Below are 17,763 nucleotides of genomic sequence, written 5' to 3'. Positions count from 1 at the left end.
AGATTTTTAAAGATATTTATTGATAAATAAGAACCACTATGATGAGCATAAAGGCTATTGTAAGGTCTTTTTCTTGTGTTTCAGCTAGGTTCTAATCCTCTAGGCCCACTGTAGTAGGACTCCTGAGCTTTAGTAGAGGCTTCTTGTCCAGGCTATTATTGTGTTTTTACACTAGCATCTAGGCATCTGGGTTTGAGAGGATTGTAATTCTAGGTGCTGATATCTGGTCTTGTCTTTGTTCAGTGAGCTTTCCCCACCCCCTTGATTTCTGTAGCCCTCTCTGGTTCCTAAAAGTATGTGATGCCTCGTGGGAGATTCTCCTTGGATCCTGGTAGGTGTGGCCACTGACGTTCCAGGTAAAATGTCTCTATATTTATTGGGAACTGGCACATAAAAATGGGGATGACCTAGGAGTGGGGTGCTGAGAGGATCCAAGGGAGGGAGACAAGCAGGGTGTTTCAATAGGATCTACTTAGTCCCTGGAAATGGGGGGCAGAGAGTGAAGGAAGGCTGCAGCAAGGCTGATGGGATATCAGAGATGGGGCTAGGAATGGGAGACTGGATAGCAGAGATGGGGCTAGGAATGGAGAACTAGATAGCAGATTTGAGGATAAGAATGGGGGACTGGACTTGAAGGAATGAAGGGAGAAATAATGATCTACTGTTAGTCTACCTTGTTTTCTGTCAGGTATAGCCTGTGGGTTTTTAGGTGGTGCTAGCTGGAGTTTGGGGCTAAGTTAAAGCAATGAGAGGAGGGAGAGAAATTAGGAGGGGAAGAGCTTCACGATCCACAGAGATGGAGGCTGCTCAGCAGTTGGTCTATGGCAGAGCTAGGGGATGAGACTAGAAGATTTCACAAGAGCTGAGTGGGAGTTAAAGATCTGCAGTTGGCCTACCAGCTTCCCTAGCCAGAGTCTCAAATAAAATCTCTAACTTACTGTGTTATGGAAGCCACATTGAAGTTGGACGCAGAGAGCCCCATACTGTGAAACTTCATGTTGTTCAGGTGTGCATCTCACACCACAATCTTTAGGAGACAACCCTTGGCCACCATTATAATTATTAGAAACCGTTACTTCTTGGAAGGACCTTCTCTATCCTTAAACAGTAGCTGCCTATTAGGAAGTTATAGTCACCTGAAGTCTATTCTCTTGCAACATGTTTGTTCAAGCTCTACGCCTTAGCATATGGAGACTTCTTGGACCAGCATTCACAGAACAGGTGGATTACTCAGGTAGGAAGAGGCCTTGGCCTATCTTGTAAAAAGGGAAGCCCTGCAATAAGAGACATCTGTGACCAAGGTTGAGAGCAGCACAAACATATGGTTCTAAACACAAATACGAAAGCACTTGTTCAGCCACAATGAGATGCTAGATCTCACTATAATGCATCATTATGAAGTCTTACAGAGTTCAGTTCCTCTACACCAACCCTAACCCCATATCACCTAGTTGGTCATCAACCAGAGCCTACCTATTTTAGTTCCTAAATCATCTCCCAATGTTATGTCTTCTTTTCTGGCCTTATAGTCACTCAGTTATTCTTTGGGGTTTTTTAAAAATGGTTTTCTGGGTACCTCCTATGTAACAAGCTCTATGCTGGACACTAAGAACATAGTGGTGAAGGAGACTTATCTTCTTCATTTCTTGTATTCTGTTGGTGAGGCTTGCTGCTGAGGTTCCTGTTTGTGATGGTTTTCATATGCTTGGCCCAAGGAGTGGGACTATTAGGAGGTGTGGCCTTGTTGGAAGACATTAGCTAGGTTCTATGGCCCTTGTCCTTGTACATCTTTGGCCCAGTAGCCATAGTGATGCAGCTTTGGTGTGAATATATACAGCAGGGCGTGGCCTTAAGACCCTCATCCTACCTACCTGGAAGCCAGTCTTCCACTAGCAGACTTCAGATGAAGATGTAGAACTCTCAGTTCTGCCTATACTACACCTGCCTGGATGCTGCCATGATCCTGCTTTGATGATAATGGACTGAACCTCTGAACCTGTAAGCCAGCCCCAATTAAATGTTGTCCTTATAAGAGTTGCCTTGGTCATGGTGTAAAGCCCTAACTAAGACACTGTTCAAGTTCCTAAACCTTTTATTCCTCAGTTGGATATATATAACATGATAAACACTATCCTGCAAATATGTCACACAGTGTCATAGAACCCTAGGGGTAGAAGGAGACATACTGACCTTGTACTAAATCTTGATGATATGTTACCTCAGATTTTACCTCTTCACAAAACGTGTGCCACCTGGATCTCCACGATTTTTCTGTATTGCACTGTCTTCCTGGTTGCCTTCACATCCTTCCCACTCTCACTATGAAACCATTACAAAGAAACTTTGGGTTTTAATTATTATTATGGCCATAGCCAGGATAGCACTACTAGTAGATTACAAACATTCAATGAGTATTCACAGAATTCATTGGTTTTCGTGCAAGTTGGGATCTCACAGGCACAGAGAAGGACACAGAGTCTTGTGAATTCTTGCAATGTACCACCATTCCCAACCCCATCTGCATCTTCTTCTGGGTTCTTCTGATGCTCTTCCTGCTCCACCCAACCCAGTTTTCACTTTTTGCTCCTCACTGTGGGTACACATCTGCACAATCTAGAAACTTCCTGAGATGATAGGTTGCACTGCCTTCAGCTTTCCCTGCTGTATATATTCACATCAAAGTTGCTACTGGGCCAAAGATGTACAAGGACAAGGGCCATAGAACCTAGCTAATGTCCTCCATCAAGGCCACAGTCATCCAGAACCATGGGATGACTCCATCAAGGGCCACAGTCATCCAGAACCATGGGATGACTGATAGGGTGAGTGGAGTCTGTTCACCATCTCTGGAAACAATGACAGGAAGCTTGAAACCAGTTTCAAACCTGAATGTCATGGCTTGACTTTTTCTAAACTGGTATCTGTGGGCAGGTTAAAATTTTAATGTATTTCTAAGCTGGACCAGAATGAGGCAGTGGAAATTCATTAAAATGCAGTGTTTGCCAATATGCCAGTCACGCTCTACCCAGAAGCTTGTGAGATCCCCCTCTGTGGAAAGCCATGCATGTGCTGCTTTAGTAAGAACACCTCTATTTAGGTAGTCTATTTTTGAAACACCCCAAAAGTTGTAGGGAGGCAGGAGGAACTTTATCATTAATCATCTAACATCCACATACTAAGTACGTCTTTGCTGGTGGCAAACATATATTACTCAACATCACTGACATCCACAGACCCTAAGGAAAAAAAGGCTTCTAAAGAAGGATGTGGCACCCAGACACACCAATGGCAGGCCTATCTCAGCCACACTGAAGACATATTCTTAGAAAACACTGAGCTAGACGTAGATCAAGGAGAGACTGTGGTACATCATCTCCCCTTTGCTCCGTGGCAAAGCCAGAGGAAAGGTTCTAATACCCAGATGCCAGCTCTATTATACTCCCCAGGCTATCCCATTGTGAGGATGAAAACGCTCATTCTCCAAGGCCCCCTCTCTAGTTACCAGCTCCTCTCACTATCTCTTCCCCCATCATGCTTGAGGTGGGTACCCCATATGAACTCCCCACAGATGTAATATGTGGGACCACTGTACTTTGATAAGGAAGATGGAAGTGATTTTGGAATGTGAAACTAATTAAGAGAAGGTTGTCCCTAAAGGAACGGAGAGAAACTTTGTCCCAAGGCACCAAACAGTATTGCCTATAAAGAGCAAGCACATAGGGAATGACTTGAGGAGAGAACTGACTGGCTAGGACGTGTGGGCAAATCTGCCCATGTGTTCTGGCATGTGCGTATAACAGGGAGGCAGAGTCTCAAATGCCCAATATAGCCAGACTGTATTCCTCGGTGAACTGAAGGGAGACCTGTGGGAATGAGGTTTGTCTATGCTTCAGAAACCACAGCGCTTAGGTTTGGTTTGTGTCCACCTTCTCCTTATCACCCAGCACCCAGAGAAAACATCAAGTCTTAGCATCACAAGACCCTGCTTTCCTGAATCACAATTTGGTTTTGGTTTGCAGGCCAAGGCATTCCTAATAAACACTCCAAATAGTAAATGAACTAACATGTCCTGTCTGATCTGGTTGTGACCCACCAGATCAATGAAATTGTAGTGTGCTGTTGTAGAGAAGATACCAGAAGAAAAAAACACTTTTTATTTAATATCAAAATATGTTAAGTTCACACACTAGGCATCATTAGAGGTCATCTAACCCTTAAGTAGACAATAATCATGTTGATAGAACCCACTAAGTATAAATGACACTATATTATATCACAAAAATTTGACACTTCTTTTGTAGATTTTATGAGATAAGTTGTTATATGTTTCTATCAAATGTATACAGTGTGGTGTATATATATATATACAATACAATGACCAGGATGACAACATTCTTTGCACACACGGAGAAAATGTATGAATTAGTGACAAGTTCTTTAGCTCCAAACCCTTGCTGTGGCAACTTGGGAATCATCTGACATAGCAGTCAGTATCATACGCAAACCTGAAAGAAAGAAATACACTGCTGAAAATTTATCTCTAGCAGCACTCATCATATTTCGAGATAACTGTCAAATTGGTGTCCTTGGTTTCTTTGTTTACCAAAGGTTTTCTAAGAGTTCTTGATTCCAGTTCAGAAGAATATTCAGTTTCACGGATACTTCTATAGATTCCTTAGTTTTCATCTAGTTGTTAAAACAAGCTGAAAGGCCATAACTAACCCAAAGAAAGATGAGAAGCCGTATCTAAGCTCCATCCTGTGCTCTGAGGTCATCGGATGATCTCTTCCTCAGTACACAGAGACCATTACAGAAACCCACAACAGGTCGAAATGCAGGGGGCACAGGTTGTGGGGTGCCTGGTTCCAGTTGTTACATCTTAAACACAAGGATCAGGGAACATCACATCGTGTGAGATGGGACAGGAAGATTGGAAGAGCTGGGGGACCCGGAAGTTAGCTGCAAGATTGTGTCTTCTGTATATGACAGGGAAGCTGTACCCATAAAATCTCAGGGATATGACTGCTTAATTAAGACCAAACAATGACACCAGTTGACAAGCCAAAGTGAATGGGGAGTACCTCAGAAGGCCTCACCCCTACATGAAGAGTTACAGACAACTAATGAGCTGAGAGAGAGAGAAAATTAGTCTTCCCCAGGAATGAACCCCTAATTGGTTATCCAATACCAAGTGATCAGCCCTGAAAGCATACATAGAAGCAAATGCTAAATGGACTCAGCAGGTTGCATTTGTATATTATGTATATATACAAATATATACATATATACTATATATAGATATACAATATATAAATAGATAATATAGTAGATATAGATATACAATATACATATAGTATATATAGATATATAATATATTGTATAGATATATAATATGTACACAAATACTATATAGAGATATATGATATATTGTATACATATGCAATATATACATACATATGTGTACAATATATATACATATATATGTATACAGAACATAATAGTAATTAAAGGAAAATAGGTCATGAACTTGAGGGGGAATGGAACATGGAAGGGGCTGGAAAGAGAGAGGAAGGGGGAATTATATAAATATAGTACACATATATGAAATTTTAAAAATTAAATGTAGTAATAAAAAGAGATGCAAGAGCACTTTTTTTCATATTTAAAACAAAATACTCATAGACGAGGATTTCAAATACTTATCCCATAAGCACTCTTCATCATGGCTGGGGACTCATCTCACCAGCAAATGATGCACAGGAACGCTGAGTAGTCAATAGTAAGGTCAGATGGAACTGCTAAAGAAGTATTGCTGCTCCTTATCCACCCAAGAAAGGTGTCATGTGCTGGGCACTGTGTGTGTGTTTTCATATATGAATGTGGTGTGTGTGTGTGTGTGTGTGTGTGTGTGTGTGTGTCCCTGTGTGTTTTAATTCCCAGTATAACTTCTACTCATCAGAAGGAGCCCTTATAATTTAGCATGTGAAAAAAATTCTTAACCCAGCATCAGGGCTGTGAAGCATAACTTTTAACAAAGATGTTAAAATTAACCAAACAATGAATTTGTTGGCAAAAGATTCTAACATAGAGGGAGGAAATGTATTCATCAAGATTAAAGGCAATCGCTCATAAATTATCTGTCCCTACTTAGCTAGGCGCTGCTATGCATTAACACATTATTCACTGTGATACCAGCACTGAAGAGATAGATAGTTGATTATTTAAGAAACCCACTCTCTTGGAGTCTGGTGAGATGTAAAATTTTTTAATAAATGTTCTGTGTATATGAAGCAGTGAAGAAAGACAGCAATGGGTCACACAGGCCTGCCATCACACACTCAAGAAGCTGAGACTGGAGGATTGCAAATTTAAACCTGGCCTCATGTACACGGCAACTTTCAGGACGGCCAGGCCAAGTAAGACTTTGTATCAAAATAGAAGGAAAAAAAAGACAACAAAAAACAAATGAGCAAGAAGACAAGAATTTTCCAGACCTACTATGTGCCAGAGCCTTTCTGCTATTATTTTTTTTCCAATAACCCTAACTTGAGGTTACTATCATTATTGAAGGCACAGGATAGAGATTCACTATTAATTAAAAATAATACATAGTTGGTCCCACACCTGCCTGCTTCCTGCCTTAACAGTTGAAGCCACTGCAAGAAAGCAAAATGGCAAGGCTGAATGGTGGGTGGTTTTTTACACTTCAATAAGCTAATTGAAATTGATGATATAAATCACTCACCAATTGCACTGATTTGGGAGGCAGAGACACAATGATCCCATTTGCTAAGAGGTCAGATTTTTAAATGCAATTATAAACATGAATATAAAGGACACATCTTTCTGATTACCAGTTCGTCCTTGGGTTCTCAAAATGTAATTAAAGCAAATGAGGAAACGTTGAAAACTTGTGGAATTTTTTTTCTTCTGTTTCAACTTTGATTGGTGGCAATTGGGCAAAATTATCATAGGACCCCAGTGAAGCAACTGAGGCTGAGAGTATTTAAGCCCTGTAAGAATCCCTCACCAGCACCCTGTAGGGCCAATGGGGTGGCTCAGCAGGTAAGGGCCCTTGTCACCAAGCCTGCACCTGAGTTCAGGAAGAACGCAGGAAGAACGGTGGAAGGAAAGAACTGGCTTTCGATGAGCAAAGATGACAGTGTGAGTCCTCCTACATACAAATAAATCATGTAATTAAACAAACTGTCTTGTATATACACAAGCCAGCTTTCAAATTCTATGGTTAGAGATTATTAAAATGAAAAAGTTGAGCCAGGAGTGATGGCTCACACCTTTAGTCTCAGCACTCAGGAGGCAAAGGCAGGCAGATCTCTGTGTCCTTAAAGACAGCCTGATCTACACAATAAGTTCCAAGCCAGCCAGAATTACAGTGAGACTGTGTCTGAGAATGAGAGAGAGAGAGAGAGAGAGAGAGAGAGAGAGAGAGAGAAGGGGGGAAAGGAGAAGGAGAGGGAGAGAGAAGAGAGAGAGAATTGCTAAGTTTATATTACACATAATTTATTTGAATAAAGATACTATCTGCTAATAAATTTGAGTAGTCCATATCTCATTGATTGTAGAGATATTGTCATGTATCCTTAAGAGAAGACCACTCAGACACAGGATGAAGCCAATGGACAGTCTTTATTACCTAGATACTACATCATGTGTTCAGGACCCCAGAATAGCCCCAAGCCTTTCTCTGGGTGACCATATCCTAGGTTGACATATTCAACTTAATAAAAATAGTTAGCCAGAAGCAAGACTCCAAAAGCCAAAGGCAAGGTTAGAATATTTAGAGCCATTCCCAGAACTCTGGACTCTGCAGTCTGCATACTAAATGGTACTTCCGTCATGGAGTCAGTTGTGCTGAGGCCTAGGAGTAAACTGAAGACTGCCAGCCCAGCACAAAATATTATTTGCTTTGTTTTTTTAATCCTTTCAATTGGCATACTAAGTCATGTTTTATTTTGACCTTTTCATTCATATACATTATTGTACTCTGATTTCGATTTTAAACATTTTTAATTTTATTTGAGACATTTACAGGATTTAACTCGATAGCCTTGGCTATTTTCACTAATCCTCTGGCCTCTGCCTTCCTGTGATGGTCAGTTTCATTGTCAACTTGACCCAATCTAGAATCACCTGAGAAGATCCCAATGAGTGACTGACTAGATTACAGTGGCATCAGGCAGTATTTGTGGGGGATTTTCTTGATTACATTAATTGAGACGAAAAACTCTGCCCTCTGGGGGCAGCGCCATTCCATAGGCAGAGGTGGACAGGATTGGAGAAAATGGGCTGACACCGGCAAACTTGCATGAATTCAGTTCTCTCTTGAGTGTAATAAATACATCTAGCTGCTTCAAGTTCCTGCCTCAACCTCCTTACAATAATGATGTATGTAGCCAGTCACTGTGAGTTAAAAGAAACCCTTTCTCCCTCCTAAGTTGCTTTTGTCAGCCATTAGAAATAAAACTCAGACACCTCCTGAAGTGTCACTGTGTGCTGCAGATTGCTTAAAATATTCCCAAAAGCAATGAGACAATGTTCAAACATAGTGGCTCTGGGGTTCCAGATCTTAGGATTATTATAAGAATGGTAGTACTTTAACTATGGCTTAAGAAGCCCCCCACCACCACCAGTTGAGGCTGGAGAGATGGCTCAGCGGTTAAGAGCACTGGTTGCCCTTCCAAAAGCCTGAGATTCCAGCACCCATATGGCAGCTCACAAACTGTCTGTAACTCCAGTTCCACAGGATTTCTGACACCCTCACACAGACACACATGCAGGCAAAACACCAATGCACATAAAATAAAAATTAAAAATTAAAAATAAACCAATACCAAGAAGCCCCTAGTCTTAGAACACTTACAAAGAAAGTTAACCTTAGTGGTAGATGAGTTTGTTCCATAGAATTATCCCAAGCTATGAATACAAAGGAGGTAATTGAATTTTGAGAATCATTGTTTTACGATGCCTTATGAATTAATGGACTTAGACAATAGTTATCAGTGGCTGCTAACATCATAAAAGTGAAGACCGTATGTCTATCCCTCAGTGAAAATGTGAAAATAACTAACACTGCCTATGAAGTGTTCCAGCCAATGAAATCGAGCTTGCTTCTGTATAAAAGTGCACATCTAGTTGAGAGGTGGTGATATGCACCATTAACCCCAGCACTTGGGAGGCAGAGACAGGTGAATTTCTGAGTTCGAGGCCAGCCAGGTCTATAGAGAAAGTTTCAGGATGGCAGGGCTACACAAAGAAACTATGTCTCAAAAAAATAAAATTAAATTTAAAAACAATCAATCTACACATCTAACTATGAAAAACAAAAATATTAAATGATGACATAGAGAGGAAGCCTGGTCTCAGATTGGCAAAATGATCTGCCAGTCAATGAAGATGACAACACAGAATCTTTTTTCTTTAATTTATTGTGAAGATGAAGAAAGAGGGCTATAAAAAAGAATGGGAAGCATATGTAAGAATAGAGAACAGAATGGTACATTTAAATTAAACTCCATTAGTAATCACTTTAGACTCGAGTAGTCTGGGGCCATGAGATGGTGCAGAAGGTGAGAGCACTAGCCATGTGAGCCTGAGACCTGAGTTCAAGCCCGGGGACCCTCACGGAAAAAAAGTGATTCTTGAAGTTCACACTTGACCTCAACATAGCACGTATTTATCCCCTTCCTCTCTCATTTCAGATGTGAATGGCTTAACCACAGTGGCAGAGAGGATGTCGGGCAATGTCCTAGAAAGCACAGCTTAAACAAACGCTGCCTAGAAAACCCCACCTTAAATTAACAGTAGATGAAAACAGATGTTCACACTAAATGTGGGCTTCTTAAAAGCTGGAGCGAATCTAAAGTAGGATGTAGATGAAAAAATAACATTAAAATAATGAAGGTAAATTATTGTCAAGGGGACGTGACACTTATTTGTATATGTCCCTAAAACACTATTTCCAGATACATTGAATGAAAACCTGCTGCACTCTCAGATACATGGAAGAACCACCACATGAGAGGTCCCATACTTGATACAATTAAGAGAGTAGAAAAAAGAAATAAAAATGTGAAAAAATGTTTTTACTTATTTTATGTATATGAGTGCATTGTAGCTGTCTTCAGACACACCAGAAGAGGGCATCAAATCCCATTACAGATGGTTGTGAGCCACCATGTGGTTGCTGGGAATTGAACTCAGGACCTCTGGAAGAGCAGTTGGTGCTCTTAACTACTGAGCTATCTCTCCAGCCTCCATGAAATTTTTTTTAAAGTTACAACTAGAGCTAATGGAACTTACTTAGCCATTTTCTCTTTGTCATGCACCTCTCAATGAAGCAAAGATCAGCAAAGACTGGAGACCAAGAAGCATTGTAAAGCTAGCTAGCAAGCCTCTGTCACTGTCCTCTGAGTCCTATTTATTCTCCCTGCAAACATCTTGTGCCATCCACAGGTCTTGCCTCAACACATGAGTCTGTCTCAGCCAATCACCTGAGTCCGCAGAACTGGCAAGAAGCCACAGGAACCTTACAAGAAGTTTTTCGGTATGTTATTCTCTATGGAATCCTGACAAATGGAGCTCTACAATGCAGTGTAAGGCGAACCAGTGTGTGTGTGTGTGTGTGTGTGTGTGTGTGTGTCTCATTAACAACAAATCCTTCATCACGCATCACGCATCCTCTCTCATGCTTCCTTTAGCAAAACATCCTCTTCTCTGTGTCCACTTCAGAAAAACGCTCCTTCACATGTCTGCCCCAGCAAAACATCATCTGACACAGCTGATCTTCCAAAGAAACCAGAAGTTTCCACTTCACTTTGTAATAATATATTTGCCAGCCTAATACCTTTACCTCTCTGCACTGTTCACATACATGCCTCTCTGGACAATGCACCTAGTAACTGCAAGACTACTCAGATGCCCACCTGCAGCAGAATACCTGTCTGCCCCTCCCTGAACAGTTTTTACTCAAATGTATTCCCTCTTTATTCAAATGGAAAGAATAGAAAGGGTGATGGAGTCTGATGGCTTTTGATGCATACTAAATAAGGCACAACTGTCCTCAAGCTAAGCTTTAGGGAGAATCCCCTAATTACAGCCTTGTGTCCATGTATAATGGGGCTTGCATATAATTAAAATCAGATGCATTATGGGAAAGAACATATGTAATAGAAAACTGATCATGTGACCTAATCTATCAGTCAAAACAAAGAACCACTCTCGCTCTGCCCTCTAGCAACCAGACTCCTCTTCAATGCCATAAAAGGAAACCCCAAATGATAATCAATGCCCCCAGGATCTTCAGTCACACGGCCGGCTGTCTCCTACAGCAGACTCTGATCTTTTCTACTGCTTTGCTTTAAGATTTCCTCACTGCTTCAAAGTCTATGTGGGCTTTTATTTCATTCTAGAATAAAATGTCAAGAACACTACATACTGATATCATTGTCTGAATTTAAAATAAAATAACAAATTAAAATGTATTTTTATCTATAGTAAGTCATCCATTTTGATCCATTCTGGTACCCATGACAAACGGTCAATAGAAACAAAAACTCAACATGGTCAAAAAAAAAATTTTAAATCGCATACACTAGAAAAATATTTATAAAAATATTTATTGAAATATAGAAGGAAAGCTGTCTAGTGGGACATAGAGGAGGAAGGAAGGATTGAGAGGCAAGGGAAAGCCAGGGGAGGGCATCCTCCGCATATACTGTACACTTTATGAAGATGCCCAGGAAAGCCAGGGGAGGGCATCCTCCGCATATACTGTACACTTTATGAAGATGCCCGGGAAAGCCAGGGGAGGGCATCCTCCGCATATACTGTACACTTTATGAAGATGCCCGGGAAAGCCAGGGGCGGGCATCCTCCGCATATACTGTACACTTTATGAAGATGCCCGGGAAAGCCAGGGGAGGGCATCCTCCGCATACCCCGTACACTTTATGAAGATGCCTTATCAATACGGAGCCGTGAATAATGATACATGAAAATGTAAAAATAAAAACAGCAATCCTTCGTATTAGCTTCAAGGCATGGAGCCAAAATAAATTTCGGCGGACTCTCAGCATCTATTGGGATATGGGCTCTTTAGGAGGTTTTTGGGAGGGGGGCGGGGCAGAAGGCCAAATTCTTGGTGTTTGCTGTCGGCGTTGTTTCCAGTGTGAAGCATTCATGTTAAGGAACTGGTCTATGTGGAACTTTTCTGTTACCTACATTAAGTGCTGAGAACAGGACAGGCTGGCCAGCAGCGTGGACGCAGCCCTGTTTGCTGATGCTAACACCACCCTACATGTGGTCCTAGAATCCTAGGCATAGTGCGGGCCATTTCCTCCCGCTTCTTGGTCATGGAAAGAAGATTCTGCCAGGTTCAGAATACACAGAGTATCTGTGGAAACAGAACCCATGGGACTCGGACGGAGTGGGATGGTACGTGGTGGGAATCCCAGCACCCAGGAAGCAAAGGCAACACGATCGGATCACATCTATCCTTAGGTACATGGCACGCTTGAGAACAACCTGAGCCAGAGGAAATCCTGCTCAAGGGAGAGGGGTTCTCAGCATCTCTCCTGTTCTGTCCTAAATTTTTTACATCTACTCTAACCCTCAGATCTTTGCTAAGACTCCTGCCTAGGCACTTTAACTCTCTTCCTTACGTGACAACTGTCTATGACGTTAGGTGGCCACCTCCTTCTTTTCCCATAGCCCTCTGAACACACACATACACCCCTACCTCAAAGGACAAATTCTACATTTTCCTCATGTTTCCTACAGCAAATCTAGTGGTAAAACCAACAAGGACAAATGCAGAAAGTATAATCTGTTTTTATATATTTGCTGTTTATATATAATCTGTAAACAGTTATGTATTGTGTAAAGTATACGGCATAAACTGTTTTGCATATACATATCTGTTTTTATTAAGGAAACATTAAATTAATGTCACTTTCTATGTTTTATAAATTATCTGGTACTCTCTGACCAGAATAAAAATAAGAATTTCTTGTAGAAAAAAGTGCTCAATAAAATTTATGTTTAACTGATACAAAGTTTTCTATCAAATAATATAAACTTACGATCAGAGGAAAATTAAACACGCAGCCAGTGTCTACTTTCCCACCGCAATGCCTGAGGGGGTAATATAAATATCAGTCCAATGCTGTGAATTTCTACCTCCCAGGAAGATTGCTTTACACCAGAGCACGGGTCATGGTTTGTGGAACAAATTTACTGAAGAGGGCTTGAGGTGGAAGGAGATTGATGGGTGCTATGATCGCATATGGACACAAGAGGGCGCTGGCCCACTTTAATAAACTGCAGCTATTCAGCACACCACTGCCCCACCTCGTGGGTGGAGCTAGACGAGCAAAAGATCCAAAACTGACAGACAAAATGCATTTAGAGTAACAAGTTAAATCAGACGGCTAACAGCGTCCGAACAGAAACTGAAGAGTCCCGCATGAGTACATCTAGAAATATTGAGCACATTTTCCAAATCCCCATTTTAAACAACCCAGAGCAGCCATCCTTCTGGCAACTCCCCCAGGATCCTCCACAGGGCTCACCTCTTCCCCTCATGTTAAATCCCTTCCTTCTCTTTGGATTTCTGGGTGATATCTCTCTTGTTGGCAATGGCACTCCCATAATAAACAGGTGATCAGCAAAACGTATACTTGTATAATGGTTAACTTATATATAAGAAGTCTTAATAAGGTGGCTGTATAGGATAAATAGGGAATAAGCCAAATATAAGTGATGAGCTTTCCATTCTTTCAGGCAAGGGAGCCAACCCAGAGCCCCCTCTCCTCTGTGTTCCACGTAAGAGACATTAGTTTGTACTTTTCCATATTAACTTATCCCACCTTGATAAAAACAAGAATTTGTGTGGAGAAGAGAGACCACAATCCAAGTCTCTACCAAACAAGAAACTTAAACACAAGCTAAAGAGAGAGAAGTATGTGAACTTGCTGAAATTCCTTAACGATCCAAACACCCACTCTGAAATGCCTGGGAGCTAAGCCTTGGAATGTTTGTTTGTTTGTTTTGTTTTGTTTTTTCAAAACAGGGTTTCTCTGTGTAGCCCTGGCTGTCCTGGAACTCACTCTGTAGACCAGGCTGGCCTCGAACTCAGAAATCTGCCTGCCTCTGCCTCCCAAGTGCTGGGATTAAAGGTGTGTACCACTACTGCCCTGCCAGCCTTGGAACTGTTATTGTGAATATTTTAGACCATCAGAATAGACATCCTAAACCAGGCGGTGGTGGCGAAACTCTTTAATCTCAGCACTCAGTAGTCAGAGACCTGGGGATCTCCAGTTCAAGGCCAGCATGGTCTACAGATTGAGTTCCAGGACAGCCAGGGCTACCCAGAAAAACCTTACCTAACAAAAACAAAAAAAGACATCCTAAACTCTGACAACTAAAAACCCAGCATCGCTACCAGAGTGTCGGTCCTGAGCACATGACAAGGGCGGCTCCCAGGCTGCGGCTCTGATACCATCCACCTGCACGCTTACTCCAGCGAAGGGTAAAGGCTGACTCAGCACTGCTGGGGCACAGATCCTGGCTTTGTGCCCCTCTCCCACCACCAAGCCCTTATCCCTGTGGATGTTTTAATCAGAACTTTGACACTCTTGTTCCCTATTCTTTATTGTTCAATGCGAAATAACCAGACACAGGCATCAGATGATTAGGTATGAAATAAGACACACCCTTCTTTTTTTTTTAAGATTTACTTATTTATTATATGTGAGTACACTGTAGCTGTCTTCAGACACTCCAGAAGAGGGCATCAGATCTCATTATGGATGGTTGTGAGCCACCATGTGGTTGCTGGGATTTGAACTCAGGACCTTCAGAAGAGCAGTCAGGTGCTCTTAACCACTGAGCCATCTCTCCAGCCCAGACACACCCTTCTTAATTGTTTTATAGTAATTACAATTAAAATGTTAGATACAACCACTGGCTGGTTTTGTGTGTCAACTTGACACAAGCTAGAGTCATTAAAGAGAAAGAACCCCCAGTTGAGAAAATGCCTCCATAAGATCCAGCTGTAAGGCATTTTCTTAACTCGTGACCAATAGGGGAAGGCACAACCAACTGTGGGTGGTGCCATCCTTAGGCTGGTGGTCCTGGGTTCTAGAAGAAAGTAGGCTGAGCAAGCCATGGGGAAACAAGCCAGTAAGCAGCACCCTCCATGGCCTCTGCATCAGCTCCTGGCTCCAGGTTCCTGCCCTGTTTGAACTCCTATCCTGACTCCCTCCAGTGATGGACTATGATCTGGAGGTATAAGCTGAATAAATCCTTTTCTCTCCAGCTTGCTTTTGGGTCATGGTGTTCCATCACCGCAATAGAAAGCCTAAGAAAGACATAAATAAGAAAAAGGTGATCCTAAGCTGAGTATGGCCACGCAGTAAGTAATCCAGCACTGAGTGTGGCCACAAAGTAAGTAAGTAATCCCAGCACTGATGCTCACCCCACATCTCCTTTTGTGGCTGTTCTGGCCACCTCAGCCTGCTAAACTTAAAGGTGTGCCCCACCATGCCTGGCTGTGCTGCCCATGTCTTATTGCCATAGCACAACCTTTAAAATCGTGTAATCCACTGTCATGGGCTGTTTTGGTTTTTGTTTTTGTATTTTTTCCCCCTTTTAAAACAGAAACCTGACCTTGCCAGAAAATGTGACCTTTGGCATATCACAGAAGGTCTAGGTGATTTTTTTTATTATTATTATGAGGCAAACTCTAAAGAAAAAAGCCAACTCAGTGTGTGTGAGCAGGTCAGGCTAGACCACCAGCAAACTTCACTCTTAAGAATGGCTTCCCCCTTAAAGAGGAAACAAAAAACTCCCTTAAAGAATTACAGATCACGAGTAAACAACTAGAAGTCCCTAAAGAGGAAACACAAAAATCTATTAAGGAATTACAGGAAAGCACAAACAAACAGGTGAAGGAATTGAGCAAAACCATCCAGGACCTAAAAATGGAAGTAGAAACCGTTAAGAAATCACAAAGAGAGACAACTTTGAAGATAAAAATCTTACGAAAGAAGTCAGGAAACATAGATGCAAGCATCACCAACAGAATACAAGAGATAAAAGAGAGAATCTCAGGTGCAAAGATACCATAGAAAACATTGACACAACAGTCAAAAAAAATGCAAAATGCAAAAAGTTCCTGACCCAAGACATCCAGGAAATCCAGGATGCAATGAGAAGACCAAGCCTAAGGATAATAGGAATAGAAGAGAGTGAAGACTTCCAACTTAAAGGGCCAGTAAATATCTTCAACAAAATTATAGAAGAAAACTCCCCTAACCTAAAGAAAGAGATGCCCATGAACATACAAGAAGCCTACAGAACTCCAAATAGACTGGACCAGAAAAGAAATTCCTCCTGCCACATAATAGAATGCACCAAATGCACTAAACAAAGAAAAAATACTAAAAGCAGTAAGGGAAAAAGGTCAAGTAACATATAAAGGCAGGCCTATCAGAATTACACCAGACTTCTCACCAGAGACTATGAAAGCTAGAAGATGCTGGGCAGATGTCATACAGACCCTAAGAGAACACAAATGCCAGCCCAGACTACTATACCCAGCAAAACTCTCAATTACCATAGAGGGAGAAATCAAAGTATTCCATGACAAAACCAAATTCACACAATATATTTCCACAAATCCAGCCCTTCAAAGGATAATAAATGGAAAACTCCAACACAAGGAGGGGAACTACATCTCTGAAAAAGCAAAAATGTAATCTTCCAACAAAACTAAAAGAAGATAACCACATGAACGGAATTCCAACTCTAACAACAAAAATAACAGGAAGCAACAATTATTTTTCCTTAATATCTATTAATATCAATGGACTCAATTCCCCAATGAAAAGACATAGACTATCAGACTGGGTATGTAAATGGGACCCAATATTTTGTTGCATACAGGAAACCCACCTCAGTGACAAAGACAGACACTACCTCAGAATAAAAGGATGGAAAACAATTCTCCAAGCCAATGGTCCCAAGAAAAAAGCTGGAGTAGCCATTCTAATATTGAATAAAATTGACTTTCACCCTAAAGTGATCAAAAAAGATAAGGAGGGACACTTCATATTCATCAAAGTTATGATATACCAAGATGAACTCCCAATTCTGAACCTCTATGCTCCAAATCAAAGGGCATCTACATTCATAAAAGAAACTTTACTAAAGCTCAAAGCACACATTGCACTGCACACAATAATAGTGGAAGATTTCAACACCTCACTCTCTGCAATGGACAGATCATGGAAACAGAAACTAAACAAAGACACAGTGAGACCAACAAAAATTATGAAGCAGATGGATTTAAAGATATTTATAGAACTTTTTATCCTAAAACAAAAGGATATACCTTCTTCTCAGCACCTCATGGTACCTTCTCTAAAACTGACTGTATAATTGGTCACAAATCAGGCCTCAACAGATACAAAAAGACTGAAATAATTCCTTGTATCCTATCAGATCACCATGGACTAAAGCTGCTCCTCAATAACAACATAAACAATAGAATGCCCACATACACGTGGAAGCTTAACAACACTCTACTCAATTATAACTTGGTCAAGGAAGAAATAAAGAAAGAAATTAAAGACTTTCTTGAGCTTAATGAAAATGAAGCCACAACATACTCACACAACAAACTTATGGGACACAATGAAAGCAGTCCTAAGAGGAAAACTAATAGCTTTAGGTGCCTCCAAA

This window comes from Mastomys coucha, unplaced genomic scaffold (genome assembly GCF_008632895.1).
Source record: "Mastomys coucha isolate ucsf_1 unplaced genomic scaffold, UCSF_Mcou_1 pScaffold4, whole genome shotgun sequence".
In the NCBI taxonomy this organism is placed as follows: domain Eukaryota; kingdom Metazoa; phylum Chordata; class Mammalia; order Rodentia; family Muridae; genus Mastomys; species Mastomys coucha.
The sequence above is the reverse complement of the archived record's forward strand: the minus strand, read 5'-3'. Positions refer to the sequence as shown.